The sequence below is a fragment of the Hyperoodon ampullatus genome, assembly GCF_949752795.1.
Source record: "Hyperoodon ampullatus genome assembly, chromosome: 12".
Taxonomy (NCBI): domain Eukaryota; kingdom Metazoa; phylum Chordata; class Mammalia; order Artiodactyla; family Ziphiidae; genus Hyperoodon; species Hyperoodon ampullatus.
Window position 1 is genome coordinate 90047401 of NC_136925.1, and position 26528 is coordinate 90073928.

Below are 26528 nucleotides of genomic sequence, written 5' to 3' on the forward strand. Positions count from 1 at the left end.
TAGGGTTAGGGTTAGGGAACGGCAAGGCTGAGGGCACAGGTCAGGGTGCGGACACGTGCTAGGGTCGGGGCACGTGCGGACGCGCGGGTCAGTGTCCGCGTACGGATTAGGATGAGGGTACGGCGGAGGCTAAGGTGTGGGACTGCCGGTGGGTTTCCGTTCTGGGCTAGGGTTAGGGTTAGGGAACGGCAAGGCTGAGGGCACAGGTCAGGGTGCGGACACGTGCTAGGGTCGGGGCACGTGCGGACGCGCGGGTCAGTGTCCGCGTACGGATTAGGATGAGGGTACGGCGGAGGCTAAGGTGTGGGGCTGCCGGTGGGTTTCCGTTCCGGGCTAGGGTTAGGGTTAGGGAAAAGCAAGGCTGAGGGCACAGGTGAAGGTGCGGACACGTGCTAGGGTCGGGGCACGTGCAGACGTGTGGGTCATTGTCCGCGTACAGATTAGGATGAGGGTACGTCGGAGGCTAAGGTGTGGGGCTGCCGGTGGGTTTCCGTTCAGGGCTATGGTTAGGGTTAGGGAACGGCAAGGCTGAGGGCACAGGTGAGGGTGCGGACACGTGCTAGGGTCGGGACACGTGCGGACGCGCTGGTCAGTGTCCTCGTACGGATTAGGATGAGGGTACGGCGGAGGCTAAGGTGTGGGGCTGCCAGTGGTTTTCCCTTCCGGGCTAGGGTTAGGGTTAGGGAACGGCAAGGCTGAGGGCACAGGTGAGGGTGCGGACACGTGCTAGGGTCGAGGCACGTGCGGACGCGCGGGTCAGTGTCCGCGTACGGATTAGGATGAGGGTACGGCGGAGGCTAAGGTGTGGGGCTGCGGTGGGTTTCCGTTCTGGGCTAGGGTTAGGGTTAGGGAACGGCAAGGCTGAGGGCACAGGCGAGGGTGCGGACACGTGGTAGGGTCGGGGCACATGCGGACGCGCGGGTCAGTGTCCGCGTACGGATTAGGATGAGGGTACGGCGGAGGCTAAGGTGTGGGGCTGCCGGTGGGTTTCCGTTCCGGGCTAGGGTTAGGGTTAGGGAACGGCAAGGCTGAGGGCACAGGTGAGGGTGCGGACACGTGCTAGGGTTGGGGCACGTGCGGACACGAGGGTCAGTGTCCGCGTACGGATTAGGATGAGGGTACGGCGGAGGCTAAGGTGTGGGGCTGCCGGTGGGTTTCCGTTCCGGGCTAGAGTTAGGGTTAGGGAACGGCAAGGCTGAGGGCACAGGTGAGGGTGCGGACACGTGCTAGGGTCGGGGCACGTGCGGACGCGCGGGTCAGTGTCCGCGTACGGATTAGGATGAGGGTACGGCGGAGGCTAAGGTGTGGGGCTGCCGGTGGGTTTCCGTTCCGGGCTAGGGTTAGGGTTAGGGAACGGCAAGGCTGAGGGCACAGGTGAGGGTGCGGATACGTGCTAGGGTCAGGGCACGTGCGGACGCGCGGGTCAGTGTCCGCGTACGGATTAGGATGAGGGTACGGCGGAGGCTAAGGTGTGGGGCTGCCCGTGGGTTTCCGTTCCGGGCTAGGGTTAGGGTTAGGGAACGGCAAGGCTGAGGGCACAGGTGAGGGTGCGGACACGTGCTAGGGTCGGGGCACGTGCGGACACGCGGGTCAGTGTCCGCGTACGGATTAGGATGAGGGTACGGCGGAGGCTAAGGTGTGGGGCTGCCGGTGGGTTTCCGTTCCGGGCTAGGGTTAGGGTTAGGGAACGGCAAGGCTGAGGGCACAGGTGAGGGTGCGGACACGTGCTAGGGTCGGGGCACGTGCGGACGCGCGGGTCAGTGTCCGCGTACGGATTAGGATGAGGGTACGGCGGAGGCTAAGGTGTGGGGCTGCCGGTGGGTTTCTGTTCCGGGCTAGGGTTAGGGTTAGGGAACGGCAAGGCTGAGGGCACAGGTCAGGGTGCGGACACGTGCTAGGGTCGGGGCACGTGCGGACGCGCGTGTCAGTGTCCGCGTACGGATAAGAATGAGGGTACGGCGGAGTCTAAGGTGTGGGGCTGCCGGTGGGTTTCCGTTCCGGGCTAGGGTTAGGGTTAGGGAACGGCAAGGCTGAGGGCACAGGTGAGGGTGCGGACACGTGCTAGGGTCGGGGCCCGTGCGGACGCGCGGGTCAGTGTCCGCGTACGGATTAGGATGAGGGTACGGCGGAGGCTAAGGTGTGGGGCTGCGGTGGGTTTCCCTTCTGTGCTAGGGTTAGGGTTAGGGAACGGCAAGGCTGAGGGCACAGGCGAGGGTGCGGACACGTGCTAGGGTCGGGGCACGTGCGGACGCGCGGGTCAGTGTCCGCGTACGGATTAGGATGAGGGTACGGCGGAGGCTAAGGTGTGGGGCTGCCGGTGGGTTTCCGTTCCGGGCTAGGGTTAGGGTTAGGGAACGGCAAGGCTGAGGGCACAGGTGAGGGGGCGGACATGTGCTAGGGTCGGGGCACGTGCGGACGCGCGGGTTAGTGTCCGCGTACGGATTAGGATGTGGGTACGGCGTAGGCTAAGGTGTGGGGCTGCCGGTGGGTTTCCGTTCCGGGCTAGGGTTAGGGTTAGGGAACGGCAAGGCTGAGGGCACAGGTGAGGTTGCGGAGTCGTGATAGGGTCGGGGCACGGGCGGACGCGCGGGTCAGTGTCCGCGTACGGATTAGGATGAGGGTACGGCGGAGGCTATGGTGTGGGGCTGCCCGTTGGTTTCCGTTCCGGGCTAGGGTTAGGGTTAGGGAACGGCAAGGCTGAGGGCACAGGTGAGGGTGCGGACACGTGCTAGGGTCGGGGCACGTGCGGACGCGCGGGTCAGTTTCCGCGTACGGATTAGGATGAGGGTACGGCGGAGGCTAAAGTGTGGGGCTGCCGGTGGGTTTCCGTTCCGGGCTAGGGTTAGGGTTAGGGAACGCCAAGGCTGAGGGCACAGGTGAGGGGGCGGACATGTGCTAGGGTCGGGGCACGTGCGGACGCGCGGGTTAGTGTCCGCGTACGGATTAGGATGAGGGTACGGTGGAGGCTAAAGTGTGGGGCTGCCGGTGGGTTTCCGTTCCGGGCTAGGGTTAGGGTTAGGGAACGGCAAGGCTGAGGGCACAGGTGAGGGTGCGGACATGTGCTAGGGTCGGGGCACGTGCGGACGCGCGGGTCAGTGTCCGCGTACGGATTAGGATGAGGGTACGGTGGAGGCTAAGGTGTGGGGCTGCCGGTGGGTTTCTGTTCCGGGCTAGGGTTAGGGTTAGGGAACGGCAAGGCTGAGGGCACAGGTGAGGGTGCGGACACGTGCTAGGGTCGGGGCACGTGCGGACGCGCGGGTCAGTGTCCGCGTACGGATTAGGATGAGGGTACGGCGGAGGCTAAGGTGTGGGGCTGCCGGTGGGTTTCCGTTCCGGGCTAGGGTTAGGGTTAGGGAACGGCAAGGCTGAGGGCACAGGTGAGGGTGCGGACACGTGCTAGGATCGGGGCACGTGCGGACGCGCGGGTCAGTGTCCGCGTACGGATTAGGATGAGGGTACGGCGGAGGCTAAGGTGTGGGGCTGCCGGTGGGTTTCCGTTCCGGGCTAGGGTTAGGGTTAGGGAACGGCATGGCTGAGGGCACAGGTGAGGGTGCGGACACGTGCTAGGGTCGGAGCACGTGCGGACGCGCGGGTCAGTGTCCGCGTACGGATTAGGATGAGGGTACGGTGGAGGCTAAGGTGTGGGGCTGCGGTGGGTTTCCCTTCCGTGCTAGGGTTAGGGTTAGGGAACGGCAAGGCTGAGGGCACAGGCGAGGGTGCGGACACGTGCTAGGGTCGGGGCACGTGCGGACGCGCGGGTCAGTGACCGCGTACGGATTAGGATGAGGGTACGGCGGAGGCTAAGGTGTGGGGCTGCCGGTGGGTTTCCGTTCCGGGCTAGGGTTAGGGTTAGGGAACGGCAAGGCTGAGGGCACAGGTGAGGGGGCGGACATGTGCTAGGGTCGGGGCACGTGCGGACGCGCGGGTTAGTGTCCGCGTACGGATTAGGATGAGGGTACGGCGTAGGCTAAGGTGTGGGGCTGCCGGTGGGTTTCCGTTCCGGGCTAGGGTTAGGGTTAGGGAACGGCAAGGCTGAGGGCACAGGTGAGGTTGCGGAGACGTGATAGGGTCGGGGCACGGGCGGACGCGTGGGTCAGTGTCCGCGTACGGATTAGGATGAGGGTACGGCGGAGGCTAAGGTGTGGGGCTGCGGTGGGTTTCCCTTCCGTGCTAGGGTTAGGGTTAGGGAACGGCAAGGCTGAGGGCACAGGCGAGGGTGCGGACACGTGCTAGGGTCGGGGCACGTGCGGACGCGCGGGTCAGTGTCCGCGTACGGATTAGGATGAGGGTACGGCGGAGGCTAAGGTGTGGGGCTGCCGGTGGGTTTCCGTTCCGGGCTAGGGTTAGGGTTAGGGAACGGCAAGGCTGAGGGCACAGGTGAGGGGGCGGACATGTGCTAGGGTCGGGGCACGTGCGGACGCGCGGGTTAGTGTCCGCGTACGGATTAGGATGTGGGTACGGCGTAGGCTAAGGTGTGGGGCTGCCGGTGGGTTTCTGTTCCGGGCTAGCGTTAGGGTTAGGGAACGGGAAGGCTGAGGGCACAGGTGAGATTGCGGAGACGTGATAGGGTCGGGGCACGGGCGGACGCGCGGGTCAGTGTCCGCGTACGGATTAGGATGAGGGTACGGCGGAGGCTATGGTGTGGGGCTGCCCGTGGGTTTCCGTTCCGGGCTAGGGTTAGGGTTAGGGAACGGCAAGGCTGAGGGCACAGGTGAGGGTGCGGACACGTGCTAGGGTCGGGGCACGTGCGGACGCGCGGGTCAGTGTCCGCGTACGGATTAGGATGAGGGTACGGCGGAGGCTAAAGTGTGGGGCTGCCGGTGGGTTTACGTTCCGGGCTAGGGTTAGGGTTAGGGAACGCCAAGGCTGAGGGCACAGGTGAGGGGGCGGACATGTGCTAGGGTCGGGGCACGTGCGGACGCGCGGGTTAGTGTCCGCGTACGGATTAGGATGAGGGTACGGTGGAGGCTAAAGTGTGGGGCTGCCTGTGTGTTTCCGTTCCGGGCTAGGGTTAGGGTTAGGGAACGGCAAGGCTGAGGGCACAGGTGAGGGTGCGGACATGTGCTAGGGTCGGGGCACGTGCGGACGCGCGGGTCAGTGTCCGCGTACGGATTAGGATGAGGGTACGGCGGAGGCTAAGGTGTGGGGCTGCCGGTGGGTTTCTGTTCCGGGCTAGGGTTAGGGTTAGGGAACGGCAAGGCTGAGGGCACAGGTGAGGGTGCGGACACGTGCTAGGGTCGGGGCACGTGCGGACGCGCGGGTCAGTGTCCGCGTACGGATTAGGATGAGGGTACGGCGGAGGCTAAGGTGTGGGGCTGCCGGTGGGTTTCCGTTCCGGGCTAGGGTTAGGGTTAGGGAACGGCAAGGCTGAGGGCACAGGTGAGGGTGCGGACACGTGCTAGGATCGGGGCACGTGCGGACGCGCGGGTCAGTGTCCGCGTACGGATTAGGATGAGGGTACGGCGGAGGCTAAGGTGTGGGGCTGCCGGTGGGTTTCCGTTCCGGGCTAGGGTTAGGGTTAGGGAACGGCATGGCTGAGGGCACAGGTCAGGGTGCAGACACGTGCTAGTGTCGGAGCACGTGCGGACGCGCGGGTCAGTGTCCGCGTACGGATTAGGATGAGGGTACGGCGGAGGCTAAGGTGTGGGGTGCGGTGGGTTTCCCTTCCGTGCTAGGGTTAGGGTTAGGGAACGGCAAGGCTGAGGGCACAGGCGAGGGTGCGGACACGTGCTAGGGTCGGGGCACGTGCGGACGCGCGGGTCAGTGTCCACGTACGGATTAGGATGAGGGTACGGCGGAGGCTAAGGTGTGGGGCTGCCGGTGGGTTTCCGTTCCGGGCTAGGGTTAGGGTTAGGGAACGGCAAGGCTGAGGGCACAGGTGAGGGGGCGGACATGTGCTAGGGTCGGGGCACGTGCGGACGCGCGGGTTAGTGTCCGCGTACGGATTAGGATGAGGGTACGGCGTAGGCTAAGGTGTGGGGCTGCCGGTGGGTTTCCGTTCCGGGCTAGGGTTAGGGTTAGGGAACGGGAAGGCTGAGGGCACAGGTGAGGTTGCGGAGTCGTGATAGGGTCGGGGCACGGGCGGACGCGCGGGTCAGTGTCCGCGTACGGATTAGGATGAGGGTACGGCGGAGGCTATGGTGTGGGGCTGCCCGTGGGTTTCCGTTCCGGGCTAGGGTTAGGGTTAGGGAACGGCAAGGCTGAGGGCACAGGTGAGGGTGCGGACACGTGCTAGGGTCGGGGCACGTGCGGACGCGCGGGTCAGTTTCCGCGTACGGATTAGGATGAGGGTACGGCGGAGGCTAAAGTGTGGGGCTGCCGGTGGGTTTCCGTTCCGGGCTAGGGTTAGGGTTAGGGAACGCCAAGGCTGAGGGCACAGGTGAGGGGGCGGACATGTGCTAGGGTCGGGGCACGTGCGGACGCGCGGGTTAGTGTCCGCGTACGGATTAGGATGAGGGTACGGTGGAGGCTAAAGTGTGGGGCTGCCGGTGGGTTTCCGTTCCGGGCTAGGGTTAGGGTTAGGGAACGGCAAGGCTGAGGGCACAGGTGAGGGTGCGGACATGTGCTAGGGTCGGGGCACGTGCGGACGCGCGGGTCAGTGTCCGCGTACGGATTAGGATGAGGGTACGGTGGAGGCTAAGGTGTGGGGCTGCCGGTGGGTTTCTGTTCCGGGCTAGGGTTAGGGTTAGGGAACGGCAAGGCTGAGGGCACAGGTGAGGGTGCGGACACGTGCTAGGGTCGGGGCACGTGCGGACGCGCGGGTCAGTGTCCGCGTACGGATTAGGATGAGGGTACGGCGGAGGCTAAGGTGTGGGTCTGCCGGTGGGTTTCCGTTCCGGGCTAGGGTTAGGGTTAGGGAACGGCAAGGCTGAGGGCACAGGTGAGGGTGCGGACACGTGCTAGGATCGGGGCACGTGCGGACGCGCGGGTCAGTGTCCGCGTACGGATTAGGATGAGGGTACGGCGGAGGCTAAGGTGTGGGGCTGCCGGTGGGTTTCCGTTCCGGGCTAGGGTTAGGGTTAGGGAACGGCATGGCTGAGGGCACAGGTGAGGGTGCGGACACGTGCTAGGGTCGGAGCACGTTTGGACGCGCGGGTCAGTGTCCGCGTACGGATTAGGATGAGGGTACGGTGGAGGCTAAGGTGTGGGGCTGCGGTGGGTTTCCCTTCCGTGCTAGGGTTAGGGTTAGGGAACGGCAAGGCTGAGGGCACAGGCGAGGGTGCGGACACGTGCTAGGGTCGGGGCACGTGCGGACGCGCGGGTCAGTGACCGCGTACGGATTAGGATGAGGGTACGGCGGAGGCTAAGGTGTGGGGCTGCCGGTGGGTTTCCGTTCCGGGCTAGGGTTAGGGTTAGGGAACGGCAAGGCTGAGGGCACAGGTGAGGGGGCGGACATGTGCTAGGGTCGGGGCACGTGCGGACGCGCGGGTTAGTGTCCGCGTACGGATTAGGATGAGGGTACGGCGTAGGCTAAGGTGTGGGGCTGCCGGTGGGTTTCCGTTCCGGGCTAGGGTTAGGGTTAGGGAACGGCAAGGCTGAGGGCACAGGTGAGGTTGCGGAGACGTGATAGGGTCGGGGCACGGGCGGACGCGTGGGTCAGTGTCCGCGTACGGATTAGGATGAGGGTACGGCGGAGGCTAAGGTGTGGGGCTGCGGTGGGTTTCCCTTCCGTGCTAGGGTTAGGGTTAGGGAACGGCAAGGCTGAGGGCACAGGCGAGGGTGCGGACACGTGCTAGGGTCGGGGCACGTGCGGACGCGCGGGTCAGTGTCCGCGTACGGATTAGGATGAGGGTACGGCGGAGGCTAAGGTGTGGGGCTGCCGGTGGGTTTCCGTTCCGGGCTAGGGTTAGGGTTAGGGAACGGCAAGGCTGAGGGCACAGGTGAGGGGGCGGACATGTGCTAGGGTCGGGGCACGTGCGGACGCGCGGGTTAGTGTCCGCGTACGGATTAGGATGTGGGTACGGCGTAGGCTAAGGTGTGGGGCTGCCGGTGGGTTTCTGTTCCGGGCTAGCGTTAGGGTTAGGGAACGGGAAGGCTGAGGGCACAGGTGAGATTGCGGAGACGTGATAGGGTCGGGGCACGGGCGGACGCGCGGGTCAGTGTCCGCGTACGGATTAGGATGAGGGTACGGCGGAGGCTATGGTGTGGGGCTGCCCGTGGGTTTCCGTTCCGGGCTAGGGTTAGGGTTAGGGAACGGCAAGGCTGAGGGCACAGGTGAGGGTGCGGACACGTGCTAGGGTCGGGGCACGTGCGGACGCGCGGGTCAGTGTCCGCGTACGGATTAGGATGAGGGTACGGCGGAGGCTAAAGTGTGGGGCTGCCGGTGGGTTTACGTTCCGGGCTAGGGTTAGGGTTAGGGAACGCCAAGGCTGAGGGCACAGGTGAGGGGGCGGACATGTGCTAGGGTCGGGGCACGTGCGGACGCGCGGGTTAGTGTCCGCGTACGGATTAGGATGAGGGTACGGTGGAGGCTAAAGTGTGGGGCTGCCGGTGGGTTTCCGTTCCGGGCTAGGGTTAGGGTTAGGGAACGGCAAGGCTGAGGGCACAGGTGAGGGTGCGGACATGTGCTAGGGTCGGGGCACGTGCGGACGCGCGGGTCAGTGTCCGCGTACGGATTAGGATGAGGGTACGGCGGAGGCTAAGGTGTGGGGCTGCCGGTGGGTTTCTGTTCCGGGCTAGGGTTAGGGTTAGGGAACGGCAAGGCTGAGGGCACAGGTGAGGGTGCGGACACGTGCTAGGGTCGGGGCACGTGCGGACGCGCGGGTCAGTGTCCGCGTACGGATTAGGATGAGGGTACGGCGGAGGCTAAGGTGTGGGGCTGCCGGTGGGTTTCCGTTCCGGGCTAGGGTTAGGGTTAGGGAACGGCAAGGCTGAGGGCACAGGTGAGGGTGCGGACACGTGCTAGGATCGGGGCACGTGCGGACGCGCGGGTCAGTGTCCGCGTACGGATTAGGATGAGGGTACGGCGGAGGCTAAGGTGTGGGGCTGCCGGTGGGTTTCCGTTCCGGGCTAGGGTTAGGGTTAGGGAACGGCATGGCTGAGGGCACAGGTGAGGGTGCAGACACGTGCTAGTGTCGGAGCACGTGCGGACGCGCGGGTCAGTGTCCGCGTACGGATTAGGATGAGGGTACGGCGGAGGCTAAGGTGTGGGGCTGCGGTGGGTTTCCCTTCCGTGCTAGGGTTAGGGTTAGGGAACGGCAAGGCTGAGGGCACAGGCGAGGGTGCGGACACGTGCTAGGGTCGGGGCACGTGCGGACGCGCGGGTCAGTGTCCACGTACGGATTAGGATGAGGGTACGGCGGAGGCTAAGGTGTGGGGCTGCCGGTGGGTTTCCGTTCCGGGCTAGGGTTAGGGTTAGGGAACGGCAAGGCTGAGGGCACAGGTGAGGGGGCGGACATGTGCTAGGGTCGGGGCACGTGCGGACGCGCGGGTTAGTGTCCGCGTACGGATTAGGATGAGGGTACGGCGTAGGCTAAGGTGTGGGGCTGCCGGTGGGTTTCCGTTCCGGGCTAGGGTTAGGGTTAGGGAACGGCAAGGCTGAGGGCACAGGTGAGGTTGCGGAGACGTGATAGGGTCGGGGCACGGGCGGATGCGTGGGTCAGTGTCCGCGTGCGGATTAGGATGAGGGTACGGCGGAGGCTATGGTGTGGGGCTGCCCGTGGGTTTCCGTTCCGGGCTAGGGTTAGGGTTAGGGAACGGCAAGCCTGAGGGCACAGGTGAGGGTGCGGACACGTGCTAGGGTCGGGGCACGTGCGGACGCGCGGGTCAGTGTCCGCATACGGATTAGGATGAGGGTACGGCGGAGGCTAAAGTGTGGGGCTGCCGGTGGGTTTCCGTTCCGGGCTAGGGTTAGGGTTAGGGAACGCCAAGGCTGAGGGCACAGGTGAGGGGGCGGACATGTGCTAGGGTCGGGGCACGTGCGGACGCGCGGGTTAGTGTCCGCGTACGGATTAGGATGAGGGTACGGTGGAGGCTAAAGTGTGGGGCTGCCGGTGGGTTTCCGTTACGGGCTAGGGTTAGGGTTAGGGAACGGCAAGGTTGAGGGCACAGGTGAGGGTGTGGACATGTGCTAGGGTCGGGGCACGTGCGGACGCACGGGTCAGTGTCCGGGTACGGATTAGGATGAGGGTACGGCGGAGGCTAAGGTGTGGGGCTGCGGTGGGTTTCCCTTCCGTGCTAGGGTTAGGGTTAGGGAACGGCAAGGCTGAGGGCACAGGCGAGGGTGCGGACACGTGCTAGGGTCGGGGCACGTGCGGACTCGCGGGTCAGTGTCCGCGTACGGATTAGGATGAGGGTACGGCGGAGGCTAAGGTGTGGGGCTGCCGGTGGGTTTCCGTTCCGGGCTAGGGTTAGGGTTAGGGAACGGCAAGGCTGAGGGCATAGGTGAGGGGGCGGACATGTGCTAGGGTCGGGGCACGTGCGGACGCGCGGGTTAGTGTCCGCGTACGGATTAGGATGAGGGTACGTCGTAGGCTAAGGTGTGGGGCTGCCGGTGGGTTTCCGTTCCGAGCTAGGGTTAGGGTTAGGGAACGGCAAGGCTGAGGGCACAGGTGAGGTTGCGGAGACGTGATAGGGTCGGGGCACGGGCGGACGCGTGGGTCAGTGTCCGCGTACGGATTAGGATGAGGGTACGGCGGAGGCTATGGTGTGGGGCTGCCCGTGGGTTTCCGTTCCGGGCTAGGGTAAGGGTTAGGGAACGGCAAGGCTGAGGGCACAGGTGAGGGTGCGGACACGTGCTAGGGTCGGGGCACGTGCGGACGGGCGGGTCAGTGTCCGCGTACGGATTAGGATGAGGGTACGGCGGAGGCTAAAGTGTGGGGCTGCCGGTGGGTTTCCGTTCCGGGCTAGGGTTAGGGTTAGGGAACGCCAAGGCTGAGGGCACAGGTGAGGGGGCGGACATGTGCTAGGGTCGGGGCACGTGCGGACGCGCGGGTTAGTGTCCGCGTACGGATTAGGATGAGGGTACGGTGGAGGCTAAAGTGTGGGGCTGCCGGTGGGTTTCCGTTCGGGGCTAGGGTTAGGGTTAGGGAACGGCAAGGTTGAGGGCACAGGTGAGGGTGCGGACATGTGCTAGGGTCGGGGCACGTGCGGACGCGCGGGTCAGTGTCCGCGTACGGATTAGGATGAGGGTACGGCGGAGGCTAAGGTGTGGGGCTGCCGGTGGGTTTCTGTTCCGGGCTAGGGTTAGGGTTAGGGAACGGCAAGGCTGAGGGCACAGGTGAGGGTGCGGACACGTGCTAGGGTCGGGGCACGTGCGGACGCGCGGGTCAGTGTCCGCGTACGGATTAGGATGAGGGTACGGCGGAGGCTAAGGTGTGGGGCTGCCGGTGGGTTTCTGTTCCGGGCTAGGGTTAGGGTTAGGGAACGGCAAGGCTGAGGGCACAGGTGAGGGTGCGGACACGTGCTAGGGTCGGGGCACGTGCGGACGCGCGGGTCAGTGTCCGCGTACGGATTAGGATGAGGGTACGGCGGAGGCTAAGGTGTAGGGCTGCCGGTGGGTTTCCGTTCCGGGCTAGGGTTAGGGTTAGGGAACGGCAAGGCTGAGGGCACAGGTGACGGTGCGGACACGTGCTAGGTTCGGGGCACGTGCGGACGCGCGGGTCAGTGTCCGCGTACGGATTAGGATGAGGGTACGGCGGAGGCTAAGGTGTGGGGCTGCTGGTGGGTTTCCCTTCCGGGCTAGGGTTAGGGTTAGGGAACGGCAAGGCTGAGGGCACAGGGGAGGGTGCGGACACGTGCTAGCGTCGGGGCACGTGCGGACACGCGTGTCAGTGTCCGCGTACGGATTAGGATGAGGGTACGGCGGAGGCTAAGGTGTGGGGTTGCCGGTGGGTTTCCGTTCCGGGCTAGGGTTAGGGTTAGGGAACGGCAAGGCTGAGGGCACAGGTCAGGGTGTGGACACGTGCTAGGGTCGGGGCACGTGCGGACGCGCGAGTCAGTGTCCGCGTACGGATTAGAATGAGGGTACGGCGGAGTCTAAGGTGTGGGGCTGCCGGTGGGTTTCCGTTCTGGGCTAGGGTTAGGGTTAGGGAACGGCAAGGCTGAGGGCACAGGTGAGGGTGCGGACACGTGCTAGGGTCGGGGCACGTGCGGACGCGCGGGTCAGTGTCCGCGTACGGATTAGGATGAGGGTACGGCGGAGGCTAAGGTGTGGGGCTGCGGTGGGTTTCCCTTCCGTGCTAGGGTTAGGGTTAGGGAACGGCAAGGCTGAGGGCACAGGCGAGGGTGCGGACACGTGCTAGGGTCGGGGCACGTGCGGACGCGCGGGTCAGTGTCCGCGTACGGATTAGGATGAGGGTACGGCGGAGGCTAAGGTGTGGGGCTGCCGGTGGGTTTCCGTTCCGGGCTAGGGTTAGGGTTAGGGAACGGCAAGGCTGAGGGCACAGGTGAGGGGGCGGACATGTGCTAGGGTCGGGGCACGTGCGGACGCGCGGGTTAGTGTCCGCGTACGGATTAGGACGAGGGTACGGCGTAGGCTAAGGTGTGGGGCTGCCGGTGGGTTTCCGTTCCGGGCTAGGGTTAGGGTTAGGGAACGGCAAGGCTGAGGGCACAGGTGAGGTTGCGGAGACGTGATAGTGTCGGGGCACGGGCGGACGCGCGGGTCAGTGTCCACGTACGGATTAGGATGAGGGTACGGCGGAGGCTATGGTGTGGGGCTGCCCGTGGGTTTCCGTTCCGGGCTAGGGTTAGGGTTAGGGAACGGCAAGGCTGAGGGCACAGGTGAGGGTGCGGACACGTGCTAGGGTCGGGGCACGTGCGGACGCGCGGCTCAGTGTCCGCGTACGGATTAGGATGAGGGTACGGCGGAGGCTAAAGTGTGGGGCTGCCGGTGGGTTTCCGTTCTGGGCTAGGGTTAGGGTTAGGGAACGCCAAGGCTGAGGGCACAGGTGAGGGGGCGGACATGTGCTAGGGTCGGGGCACGTGCGGACGCGCGGGTTAGTGTCTGCCTACGGATTAGGATGAGGGTACGGTGGAGGCTAAAGTGTGGGGCTGCCGGTGGGTTTCCGTTCCGGGCTAGGGTTAGGGTTAGGGAACGGCAAGGCTGAGGGCACAGGTGAGGGTGCGGACATGTGCTAGGGTCGGGGCACGTGCGGACGCGCGGGTCAGTGTCCGCGTACGGATTAGGATGAGGGTACGGCGGAGGCTAAGGTGTGGGGCTGCCGGTGGGTTTCTGTTCCGGGCTAGGGTTAGGGTTAGGGAACGGCAAGCCTGAGGGCACAAGTGAGGGTGCGGACACGTGCTAGGGTCGGGGCACGTGCGGACGCGCGGGTCAGTGTCCGCGTACAGATTAGGATGAGGGTACGGCGGAGGCTAAGGTGTGGGGCTGCCGGTGGGTTTCCGTTCCGGGCTAGGGTTAGGGTTAGGGAACGGCAAGGCTGAGGGCACAGGTGAGGGTGCGGACACGTGCTAGGATCGGGGCACGTGCGGACGCGCGTGTCAGTGTCCGCGTACGGATTAGGATGAGGGTACGGCGGAGGCTAAGGTGTGGGGCTGCCGGTGGGTTTCCGTTCCGGGCTAGGGTTAGGGTTAGGGAACGGCATGGCTGAGGGCACAGGTCAGGGTGCGGACACGTGCTAGGGTCGGGGCACGTGCGGACGCGCGGGTTAGTGTCCGCGTACGGATTAGGATGAGGGTACGGCGGAGGCTAAAGTGTGGGGCTGCCGGTGGGTTTCCGTTCCGGGCTAGGGTTAGGGTTAGGGAACGGCAAGGCTGAGGGCACAGGTGAGGGTGCGGACACGTGCTAGGGTCGGGGCACGTGCGGACGCGCGGGTCAGTGTCCACGTACGGATTAGGATGAGGGTACGGCGGAGGCTAAGGTGTGGGGCTGCCGGTGGGTTTCCGTTCCGGGCTAGGGTTAGGGTTAGGGAACGGCAAGGCTGAGGGCACAGGTGAGGGTGCGGACACGTGCTAGGATCGGGGCACGTGCGGACGCGTGGGTCAGTGTCCGCGTACGGATTAGGATGAGGGTACGGCGGAGGCTAAGGTGTGGGGCTGCCGTTGGGTTTCCGTTCCGGGCTAGGGTTAGGGTTAGGGAACGGCATGGCTGAGGGCACAGGTGAGGGTACGGACACGTGCTAGGGTCGGGGCACGTGCGGACGCGCGGGTCAGTGTCCGCGTACGGATTAGGATGAGGGTACGGCGGAGGCTAAAGTGTGGGGCTGCCGGTGGGTTTCCGTTCCGGGCTAGGGTTAGGGTTAGGGAACGCCAAGGCTGAGGGCACAGGTGAGGGTGCGGACACGTGCTAGGGTCGGGGCACGTGTGGACGCGCGGGTCAGTGTCCGCGTACGGATTAGGATGAGGGTACGGCGGAGGCTAAGGTGTGGGGCTGCCGGTGGGTTTCTGTTCCGGGCTAGGGTTAGGGTTAGGGAAAGGCAAGGCTGAGGGCACAGGTGAGGGTGCGGACACGTGCTAGGGTCGGGGCACGTGTGGACGCGTGGGTCAGTGTCCGCGTACGGATTAGGATGAGGGTACAGCGGAGGCTAAGGTGTGGGGCTGCCGGTGGGTTTCTGTTCCGGGCTAGGGTTAGGGTTAGGGAAAGGCAAGGCTGAGGGCACAGGTGAGGGTGCGGACACGTGCTAGGGTCGGGGCACGTGCGTACGTGCGGGTCAGTGTCCGCGTACGGATTAGGATGAGGGTACGGCGGAGGCTAAGGTGTAGGGCTGCCGGTGGGTTTCCGTTCCGGGCTAGGGTTAGGGTTAGGGAACGGCAAGGCTGAGGGCACAGGTGACGGTGCGGACACGTGCTAGGGTCGGGGCACGTGCGGACGCGCGGGTCAGTGTCCGTGTACGGATTAGGATGAGGGTACGGCGGAGGCTAAGGTGTGGGCCTGCCGGTGGGTTTCCCTTCCGGGCTAGGGTTAGGGTTAGGGAACGGCAAGGCTGAGGGCACAGGGGAGGGTGCGGACACGTGCTAGGGTCGGGGCACGTGCGGACACGCGTGTCAGTGTCCGCGTACGGATTAGGATGAGGGTACGGCGGAGGCTAAGGTGTGGGGCTGCCGGTGGGTTTCCGTTCCGGGCTAGGGTTAGGGTTAGGGAACGGCAAGGCTGAGGGCACAGGGGAGGGTGCGGACACGTGCTAGGGTCGGGGCACGTGCGGACGCGCGGGTCAGTGTCCGCGTACGGATTAGGATGAGGGTACGGCGGAGGCTAAGGTGTGGGGCTGCCCGTGGGTTTCCGTTCCGGGCTAGGGTTAGGGTTAGGGAACGGCAAGGCTGAGGGCACAGGTGAGGGTGCGGACACGTGCTAGGATCGGGGCATGTGCGGACGCGCGGGTCAGTGTCCGCGTACGGATTAGGATGAGGGTACGGCGGAGGCTAAGGTGTGGGGCTGCCGGTGGGTTTCCGTTCCGGGCTAGGGTTAGGGTTAGGGAACGGCATGGCTGAGGGCACAGGTCAGGGTGCGGACACGTGCTAGGGTCGGGGCACGTGCGTACGCGCGGGTCAGTGTCCGCGTACGGATTAGGATGAGGGTACGGCGGAGGCTAAGGTGTAGGGCTGCCGGTGGGTTTCCGTTCCGGGCTAGGGTTAGGGTTAGGGAACGGCAAGGCTGAGGGCACAGGTGACGGTGCGGACACGTGCTAGGGTCGGGGCACGTGCGGACGCGCGGGTCAGTGTCCGCGTACGGATTAGGATGAGGGTACGGCGGAGGCTAAGGTGTGGGGCTGCCGGTGGGTTTCCCTTTCGGGCTAGGGTTAGGGTTAGGGAACGGCAAGGCTGAGGGCACAGGGGAGGGTGCGGACACGTGCTAGGGTCGGGGCACGTGCGGACGCGCGTGTCAGTGTCCGCGTACGGATTAGGATGAGGGTACGGCGGAGGCTAAGGTGTGGGGTAGCCGGTGGGTTTCCGTTCCGGGCTAGGGTTAGGGTTAGGGAACGGCAAGGCTGAGGGCACAGGTGAGGGTGCGGACACGTGCTAGGGTCGGTGCACGTGGGGACGCGCGGGTCAGTGTCCGCGTACGGATTAGGATGAGGGTACGGCGGAGGCTAAGGTGTGGGGCTGCCGGTGGGTTTCCGTTCCGGGCTAGGGTTAGGGTTAGGGAACGGCAAGGCTGAGGGCACAGGTCAGTGTGCGGACACGTGCTAGGGTCGGGGCACGTGCGGACGCGCGGGTCAGTGTCCGCGTACGGATTAGGATGAGGGTACGGCGGAGTCTAAGGTGTGGGACTGCCGGTGGGTTTCCGTTCCGGGCTAGGGTTAGGGTTAGGGAACGGCAAGGCTGAGGGCACAGGTGAGGGTGCGGACACGTGCTAGGGTCGGTGCACGTGCGGACGCGCGGGTCAGTGTCCGCGTACGGATTAGGATGAGGGTACGGCGGAGGCTAAGGTGTGGGGCTGCCGGTGGGTTTCCGTTCCGGGCTAGGGTTAGGGTTAGGGAACGGCAAGGCTGAGGGCACAGGTCAGTGTGCGGACAAGTGCTAGGGTCGGGGCACGTGCGGACGCGCGGGTCAGTGTCCGCGTACGGATTAGGATGAGGGTACGGCGGAGGCTAAGGTGTGGGGCTGCCGGTGGGTTTCCGTTCCGGGCTAGGGTTAGGGTTAGGGAAAAGCAAGGCTGAGGGCACAGGTGAAGGTGCGGACACGTGCTAGGGTCGGGGCACGTGCGGACGTGTGGGTCATTGTCCGCGTACGGATTAGGATGAGGGTACGGCGGAGGCTAAGGTGTGGGGCTGCCGGTGGGTTTCCGTTCCGGGCTATGGTTAGGGTTAGGGAACGGCAAGGCTGAGGGCACAGGTGAGGGTGCGGACACGTGCTAGGGTCGGGACACGTGCGGACGCGCGGGTCAGTGTCCGCGTACGGATTAGGATGAGGGTACGGCGGAGGCTAAGGTGTGGGGCTGCCGGTGGGTTTCCCTTCCGGGCTAGGGTTAGGGTTAGGGAACGGCAAGGCTGAGGGCACAGGTGAGGGTGCGGACACGTGCTAGGGTCGAGGCACGTGCGGACGCGCGGGTCAGTGTCCGCGTACGGATTAGGATGAGGGTACGGCGGAGGCTAAGGTGTGGGGCTGCCGGTGGGTTTCCGTTCCGGGCTAGGGTTAGGGTTAGGGAACGGCAAGGCTGAGGGCACAGGTGAGGGTGCGGACACGTGCTAGGGTCGGGGCACGTGCGGACGCGCGGGTCAGTGTCTGCGTACGGATTAGGATGAGGGTACGGCGGAGGCTAAGGTGTGGGGCTCCCGGTGGGTTTCCGTACCGGGCTAGGGTTAGGTTTAGGGAACGGCAAGGCTGAGGGCACAGGTGAGGGTGCGGACACGTGCTAGGGTCGGGGCACGTGCGGACGCGCGGGTCAATGTCCGCGTACGGATTAGGAGGAGGGTACGGCGGAGGCTAAGGTGTGGGGCTGCCGGTGGGTTTCGTTCCGGGCTAGGGTTAGGGTTAGGGAACGGCAAGGCTGAGGGCACAGGTGAGGGTGCGGACACGTGCTAGGGTCGGGGCACGTGCGGACGCGCGGGTCAGTGTCCGCGTACGGATTAGGATGAGGGTACGGCGGAGGCTAAGGTGTGGGGCTGCCGGTGGGTTTCCCTTCCGGGCTAGGGTTATGGTTAGGGAACGGCAAGGCTGAGGGCACAGCTGAGGGTGCGGACACCTGCTAGGGTCGGGGCACGTGCGGACGCGCGGGTCAGTGTCCGCGTACGGATTAGGGTGAGGGTACGGTGGAGGTTAAGGTGTGGGGCTGCCGGTGGGTTTCCGTTCCGGGCTAGGGTTAGGGTTAGGGAATGGCAAGGCTGAGGGTACAGGCGAGGGTGCGGACACGTGCTAGGGTCGGGGCACGTGCGGACGCGCGGTTCAGAGTCCGCGTACGGATTAGGATGAGGGTACGGCGGAGGCTAAGGTGTGGGACTGCCGGTGGGTTTCCGTTCCGGGCTAGGGTTAGGGTTAGGGAACGGCAAGGTTGAGGGCACAGGCGAGGGAGCGGACACGTGCTAGGGTCGGGGCACGTGCGGACGCGCGGGTCAGTGTCCGCGTACGGATTAGGATGAGGGTACGGCGGAGGCTAAGGTGTAGGGCTGCCGGTGGGTTTCCCTTCCGGGCTAGGGTTAGGGTTAGGGAACGGCAAGGCTGAGAGCACAGGCGAGGTTGCGGACACGTGCTAGGGTCGTGGCACGTGCGGACGCGCGGGTCAGTGTCCGCGTACGGATTAGGATGAGGGTACGGCGGAGGCTAAGGTGTAGGGCTGCTGGTGGGTTTCCGTTCCAGGCTAGGGTTAGGGTTAGGGAACGGCAAGGCTGAGGGCACAGGCGAGGGTGCGGACACGTGCTAGGGTCGGGGCACGTGCGGACGCGCGGGTTAGTGTCCGCGTACGGATTAGGATGAGGGTACAGCGGAGTCTAAGGTGTGGGGCTGCCGGTGGGTTTCCGTTCCGGGCTAGGGTTAGGGTTAGGGAACGGCAAGGCTGAGGGCACAGGGGAGGGTGCGGACACGTGCTAGGGTCGGGGCACGTGCGAACGCGTGGGTCAGTGTCCGCGTACGGATTAGGATGAGGGTACGGCGGAGGCTAAGGTGTGGGGTTGCCGGTGGGTTTCCGTTCCGGGCTAGGGTTAGGGTTAGGGAACGGCAAGGCTGAGGGCACAGGCGAGGGTGCGGACACGTGCTAGGGTCGTGGCACGTGCGGACGCGCGGGTCAGTGTCCTCGTACGGATTAGGATGAGGGTACGGCGGAGGCTAAGGTGTGGGGCTGCCGGTGGGTTTCCGTTCCGGGCTAGGGTTAGGGTTAGGGAACGGCAAGGCTGAGGGCACAGGCGAGGGTGCGGACACGTGCTACGGTCGGGGAACGTGCGGACGCGCGGGTCAGTGTCCGCGTATGGATTAGGATGAGGGTACGGCGGAGGCTAAGGTGTGGGGCTGCCGGTGGGTTTCCGTTCCGGGCTAGGGTTAGGGTTAGGGAACGGCAAGGCTGAGGGCACAGGTGAGGGTGCGGACACGTGCTAGGGTCGGTTCACGTGCGGACGCGCGGGTCAGTGTCCGCGTACAGATTAGGATGAGGGTACGGCGGAGGCTAAGGTGTGGGGCTGCCAGTGGGTTTCCCTTCCGGGCTAGGGTTAGGGTTAGGGAACGGCAAGGCTGAGGGCACAGGTGAGGGTGCGGACACGTGCTAGGGTCGGGGCACGTGCGGACGCGCGGGTCAGTGTCTGCGTACGGATTAGGATGAGGGTACGGCGGAGGCTAAGGTGTGGGGCTGCCGGTGGTTTTCCGTTCAGGGCTAGGGTTAGGGTTAGGGAACGGCAAGGCTGAGGGCACAGGTGAGGGTGCGGACACGTGCTAGGGTCGGGGCACGTGCGGACGCGCGGGTCAGTGTCCGCGTACGGATTAGGATGAGGTTACGGCGGAGGCTAAGGTGTGGGGCTGCCGGTGGGTTTCCGTTCTGGGCTAGGGTTAGGGTTAGGGAATGGCAAGGCGGAGGGCACAGGTCAGGGTGCGGACACGTGCTAGGGTCGGGCCACGTGCGGACGCGCGGGTCAGTGTCCGCGCTCGGATTAGGATGAGGGTACGGCGGAGGCTAAGGTGTGGGGCTGCCGGTGGGTTTCCGTTCCGCGCTAGGGTTAGGGTTAGGGAACGGCAAGGCTGAGGGCACAGGTGAGGGTGCGGACACGTGCTAGGGTCGGGGCACGTGCGGACGTGCGGGTCATTGTCCGCGTACGGATTAGGATGAGGGTACGGCGGAGGCTAAGGTGTGGGGCTGCCGGTGGGTTTCCGTTCCGGGCTAGGGTTAGGGTTAGGGAACGGCAAGGCTGAGGGCACAGGTGAGGGTGCGGACACGTGCTAGGGTCGGGGCACGTGCGGACGCGCGGGTCAGTGTCCGCGTACGGATTAGGATGAGGGTACGGCGGAGGCTAAGGTGTGGGGCTGCCGGTGGGTTTCCGTTCCGGGCTAGGGTTAGGGTTAGGGAACGGCAAGGCTGAGGGCACAGGTGAGGGTGCGGACACGTGCTAGGGTCGGGGCACGTGCGGACGCGCGGGTCAGTGTCCGCGTACGGATTAGGATGAGGGTACAGCGGAGGCTAAGGTGTGGGGCTGCCGGTGGGTTTCTGTTCCGGGCTAGGGTTAGGGTTAGGGAAAGGCAAGGCTGAGGGCACAGGTGAGGGTGCGGACACGTGCTAGGGTCGGGGCACGTGCGTACGTGCGGGTCAGTGTCCGCGTACGGATTAGGATGAGGGTACGGCGGAGGCTAAGGTGTAGGGCTGCCGGTGGGTTTCCGTTCCGGGCTAGGGTTAGGGTTAGGGAACGGCAAGGCTGAGGGCACAGGTGACGGTGCGGACACGTGCTAGGGTCGGGGCACGTGCGGACGCGCGGGTCAGTGTCCGCGTACGGATTAGGATGAGGGTACGGCGGAGGCTAAGGTGTGGGCCTGCCGGTGGGTTTCCGTTCCGGGCTAGGGTTAGGGTTAGGGAACGGCAAGGCTGAGGGCACAGGGGAGGGTGCGGACACGTGCTAGGGTCGGGGCACGTGCGGACACGCGTGTCAGTGTCCGCGTACGGATTAGGATGAGGGTACGGCGGAGGCTAAGGTGTGGGGCTGCCGGTGGGTTTCCGTTCCGGGCTAGGGTTAGGGTTAGGGAACGGCAAGGCTGAGGGCACAGGGGAGGGTGCGGACACGTGCTAGGGTCGGGGCACGTGCGGACGCGCGGGTCAGTGTCCGCGTACGGATTAGGATGAGGGTACGGCGGAGGCTAAGGTGTGGGGCTGCCCGTGGGTTTCCGTTCCGGGCTAGGGTTAGGGTTAGGGAACGGCAAGGCTGAGGGCACAGGTGAGGGTGCGGACACGTGCTAGGATCGGGGCATGTGCGGACGCGCGGGTCAGTGTCCGCGTACGGATTAGGATGAGGGTACGGCGGAGGCTAAGGTGTGGGGCTGCCGGTGGGTTTCCGTTCCGGGCTAGGGTTAGGGTTAGGGAACGGCATGGCTGAGGGCACAGGTCAGGGTGCGGACACGTGCTAGGGTCGGGGCACGTGCGTACGCGCGGGTCAGTGTCCGCGTACGGATTAGGATGAGGGTACGGCGGAGGCTAAGGTGTAGGGCTGCCGGTGGGTTTCCGTTCCGGGCTAGGGTTAGGGTTAGGGAACGGCAAGGCTGAGGGCACAGGTGACGGTGCGGACACGTGCTAGGGTCGGGGCACGTGCGGACGCGCGGGTCAGTGTCCGCGTACGGATTAGGATGAGGGTACGGCGGAGGCTAAGGTGTGGGGCTGCCGGTGGGTTTCCCTTTCGGGCTAGGGTTAGGGTTAGGGAACGGCAAGGCTGAGGGCACAGGGGAGGGTGCGGACACGTGCTAGGGTCGGGGCACGTGCGGACGCGCGTGTCAGTGTCCGCGTACGGATTAGGATGAGGGTACGGCGGAGGCTATGGTGTGGGGTAGCCGGTGGGTTTCCGTTCCGGGCTAGGGTTAGGGTTAGGGAACGGCAAGGCTGAGGGCACAGGTGAGGGTGCTGACACGTGCTAGGGTCGGTGCACGTGGGGACGCGCGGGTCAGTGTCCGCGTACGGATTAGGATGAGGGTACGGCGGAGGCTAAGGTGTGGGGCTGCCGGTGGGTTTCCGTTCCGGGCTAGGGTTAGGGTTAGGGAACGGCAAGGCTGAGGGCACAGGTCAGTGTGCGGACACGTGCTAGGGTCGGGGCACGTGCGGACGCGCGGGTCAGTGTCCGCGTACGGATTAGGATGAGGGTACGGCGGAGTCTAAGGTGTGGGACTGCCGGTGGGTTTCCGTTCCGGGCTAGGGTTAGGGTTAGGGAACGGCAAGGCTGAGGGCACAGGTGAGGGTGCGGACACGTGCTAGGGTCGGTGCACGTGCGGACGCGCGGGTCAGTGTCCGCGTACGGATTAGGATGAGGGTACGGCGGAGGCTAAGGTGTGGGGCTGCCGGTGGGTTTCCGTTCCGGGCTAGGGTTAGGGTTAGGGAACGGCAAGGCTGAGGGCACAGGTCAGTGTGCGGACAAGTGCTAGGGTCGGGGCACGTGCGGACGCGCGGGTCAGTGTCCGCGTACGGATTAGGATGAGGGTACGGCGGAGGCTAAGGTGTGGGGCTGCCGGTGGGTTTCCGTTCCGGGCTAGGGTTAGGGTTAGGGAAAAGCAAGGCTGAGGGCACAGGTGAAGGTGCGGACACGTGCTAGGGTCGGGGCACGTGCGGACGTGTGGGTCATTGTCCGCGTACGGATTAGGATGAGGGTACGGCGGAGGCTAAGGTGTGGGGCTGCCGGTGGGTTTCCGTTCCGGGCTATGGTTAGGGTTAGGGAACGGCAAGGCTGAGGGCACAGGTGAGGGTGCGGACACGTGCTAGGGTCGGGACACGTGCGGACGCGCGGGTCAGTGTCCGCGTACGGATTAGGATGAGGGTACGGCGGAGGCTAAGGTGTGGGGCTGCCGGTGGGTTTCCCTTCCGGGCTAGGGTTAGGGTTAGGGAACGGCAAGGCTGAGGGCACAGGTGAGGGTGCGGACACGTGCTAGGGTCGAGGCACGTGCGGACGCGCGGGTCAGTGTCCGCGTACGGATTAGGATGAGGGTACGGCGGAGGCTAAGGTGTGGGGCTGCCGGTGGGTTTCCGTTCCGGGCTAGGGTTAGGGTTAGGGAACGGCAAGGCTGAGGGCACAGGTGAGGGTGCGGACACGTGCTAGGGTCGGGGCACGTGCGGACGCGCGGGTCAGTGTCCGCGTACGGATTAGGATGAGGGTACGGCGGAGGCTAAGGTGTGGGGCTCCCGGTGGGTTTCCGTACCGGGCTAGGGTTAGGTTTAGGGAACGGCAAGGCTGAGGGCACAGGTGAGGGTGCGGACACGTGCTAGGGTCGGGGCACGTGCGGACGCGCGGGTCAATGTCCGCGTACGGATTAGGAGGAGGGTACGGCGGAGGCTAAGGTGTGGGGCTGCCGGTGGGTTTCGTTCCGGGCTAGGGTTAGGGTTAGGGAACGGCAAGGCTGAGGGCACAGGTGAGGGTGCGGACACGTGCTAGGGTCGGGGCACGTGCGGACGCGCGGGTCAGTGTCCGCGTACGGATTAGGATGAGGGTACGGCGGAGGCTAAGGTGTGGGGTTGCCGGTGGGTTTCCCTTCCGGGCTAGGGTTATGGTTAGGGAACGGCAAGGCTGAGGGCACAGCTGAGGGTGCGGACACCTGCTAGGGTCGGGGCACGTGCGGACACGCGGGTCAGTGTCCGCGTACGGATTAGGGTGAGGGTACGGTGGAGGTTAAGGTGTGGGGCTGCCGGTGGGTTTCCCTTCCGGGCTAGGGTTAGGGTTAGGGAATGGCAAGGCTGAGGGTACAGGCGAGGGTGCGGACACGTGCTAGGGTCGGGGCACGTGCGGACGCGCGGTTCAGAGTCCGCGTACGGATTAGGATGAGGGTACGGCGGAGGCTAAGGTGTGGGACTGCCGGTGGGTTTCCGTTCCGGGCTAGGGTTAGGGTTAGGGAACGGCAAGGCTGAGGGCACAGGCGAGGGAGCGGACACGTGCTAGGGTCGGGGCACGTGCGGACGCGCGGGTCAGTGTCCGCGTACGGATTAGGATGAGGGTACGGCGGAGGCTAAGGTGTAGGGCTGCCGGTGGGTTTCCCTTCCGGGCTAGGGTTAGGGTTAGGGAACGGCAAGGCTGAGAGCACAGGCGAGGTTGCGGACACCTGCTAGGGTCGGGGCACGTGCGGACACGCGGGTCAGTGTCCGCGTACGGATTAGGGTGAGGGTACGGCGGAGGCTAAGGTGTGGGGTTGCCGGTGGGTTTCCCTTCCGGGCTAGGGTTAGGGTTAGGGAATGGCAAGGCTGAGGGTACAGGCGAGGGTGCGGACACGTGCTAGGGTCGGGGCACGTGCGGACGCGCGGTTCAGAGTCCGCGTACGGATTAGGATGAGGGTACGGCGGAGGCTAAGGTGTGGGACTGCCGGTGGGTTTCCGTTCCGGGCTAGGGTTAGGGTTAGGGAACGGCAAGGCTGAGGGCACAGGCGAGGGAGCGGACACGTGCTAGGGTCGGGGCACGTGCGGACGCGCGGGTCAGTGTCCGCGTACGGATTAGGATGAGGGTACGGCGGAGGCTAAGGTGTAGGGCTGCCGGTGGGTTTCCCTTCCGGGCTAGGGTTAGGGTTAGGGAACGGCAAGGCTGAGAGCACAGGCGAGGTTGCGGACACGTGCTAGGGTCGTGGCACGTGCGGACGCGCGGGTCAGTGTCCGCGTACGGATTAGGATGAGGGTACGGCGGAGGCTAAGGTGTAGGGCTGCTGGTGGGTTTCCGTTCCAGGCTAGGGTTAGGGTTAGGGAACGGCAAGGCTGAGGGCACAGGCGAGGGTGCGGACACGTGCTAGGGTCGGGGCACGTGCGGACGCGCGGGTTAGTGTCCGCGTACGGATTAGGATGAGGGTACGGCGGAGTCTAAGGTGTGGGGCTGCCGGTGGGTTTCCGTTCCGGGCTAGGGTTAGGGTTAGGGAACGGCAAGGCTGAGGGCACAGGGGAGGGTGCGGACACGTGCTAGGGTCGGGGCACGTGCGAACGCGTGGGTCAGTGTCCGCGTACGGATTAGGATGAGGGTACGGCGGAGGCTAAGGTGTGGGGTTGCCGGTGGGTTTCCGTTCCGGGCTAGGGTTAGGGTTAGGGAACGGCAAGGCTGAGGGCACAGGCGAGGGTGCGGACACGTGCTAGGGTCGTGGCACGTGCGGACGCGCGGGTCAGTGTCCTCGTACGGATTAGGATGAGGGTACGGCGGAGGCTAAGGTGTGGGGCTGCCGGTGGGTTTCCGTTCCGGGCTAGGGTTAGGGTTAGGGAACGGCAAGGCTGAGGGCACAGGCGAGGGTGCGGACACGTGCTACGGTCGGGGAACGTGCGGACGCGCGGGTCAGTGTCCGCGTATGGATTAGGATGAGGGTACGGCGGAGGCTAAGTTGTGGGGCTGCCGGTGGGTTTCCGTTCCGGGCTAGGGTTAGGGTTAGGGAACGGCAAGGCTGAGGGCACAGGTGAGGGTGCGGACACGTGCTAGGGTCGGTTCACGTGCGGACGCGCGGGTCAGTGTCCGCGTACGGATTAGGATGAGGGTACGGCGGAGGCTAAGGTGTGGGGCTGCCAGTGGGTTTCCCTTCCGGGCTAGGGTTAGGGTTAGGGAACGGCAAGGCTGAGGGCACAGGTGAGGGTGCGGACACGTGCTAGGGTCGGGGCACGTGCGGACGCGCGGGTCAGTGTCCGCGTACGGATTAGGATGAGGGTACGGCGGAGGCTAAGGTGTGGGGCTGCCGGTGGGTTTCCGTTCAGGGCTAGGGTTAGGGTTAGGGAACGGCAAGGCTGAGGGCACAGGTGAGGGTGCGGACACGTGCTAGGGTCGGGGCACGTGCGGACGCGCGGGTCAGTGTCCGCGTACGGATTAGGATGAGGTTACGGCGGAGGCTAAGGTGTGGGGCTGCCGGTGGGTTTCCGTTCTGGGCTAGGGTTAGGGTTAGGGAATGGCAAGGCGGAGGGCACAGGTCAGGGTGCGGACACGTGCTAGGGTCGGGGCACGTGCGGACGCGCGGGTCAGTGTCCGCGCTCGGATTAGGATGAGGGTACGGCGGAGGCTAAGGTGTGGGGCTGCCGGTGGGTTTCCGTTCCGCGCTAGGGTTAGGGTTAGGGAACGGCAAGGCTGAGGGCACAGGTGAGGGTGCGGACACGTGCTAGGGTCGGGGCACGTGCGGACGTGCGGGTCATTGTCCGCGTACGGATTAGGATGAGGGTACGGCGGAGGCTAAGGTGTGGGGCTGCCGGTGGGTTTCCGTTCCGGGCTAGGGTTAGGGTTAGGGAACGGCAAGGCTGAGGGCACAGGTGAGGGTGCGGACACGTGCTAGGGTCGGGGCACGTGCGGACGCGCGGGTCAGTGTCCGCGTACGGATTAGGATGAGGGTACGGCGGAGGCTAAGGTGTGGGGCTGCCGGTGGGTTTCCGTTCCGGGCTAGGGTTAGGGTTAGGGAACGGCAAGGCTGAGGGCACAGGCGAGGGTGCGGACACGTGCTAGGGTCGGGGCACGTGCGGACGCGCGGGTCAGTGTCCGCGTACGGATTAGGATGAGGGTACGGCGGAGGCTAAGGTGTGGGGCTGCCGGTGGGTTTCCGTTCCGTGCTAGGGTTAGGGTTAGGGAACGGCAAGGCTGAGGGCACAGGCGAGGGTGCGGACACGTGCTAGGGTCGGGGCACGTGCGGACGCGCGGGTCAGTGTCCGCGTACGGATTAGAATGAGGGTACGGCGGAGGCTAAGGTGTAGGGCTGCCGGTGGGATTCCCTTCCGGGCTAGGGTTAGGGTTAGGGAACGGCAAGGCTGAGGGCACAGGCGAGGTTGCGGACACGTGCTAGGGTCGTGGCACGTGCGGACGCGCAGGTCAGTGTCCGCGTACGGATTAGGATGAGTGTACGGCGGAGGCTAAGGTGTGGGGCTGCCGGTGGGTTTCCGTTCCGGGCTAGGGTTAGGGTTAGGGAACGGCAAGGCTGAGGGCACAGGCGAGGGTGCGGACACGTGCTAGGGTCGGGGCACGTGCGGACGCGCGGGTCAGTGTCCGCGTACGGATTAGGATGAGGGTACGGCGGAGGCTAAGGTGTGGGGCTGCCGGTGGGTT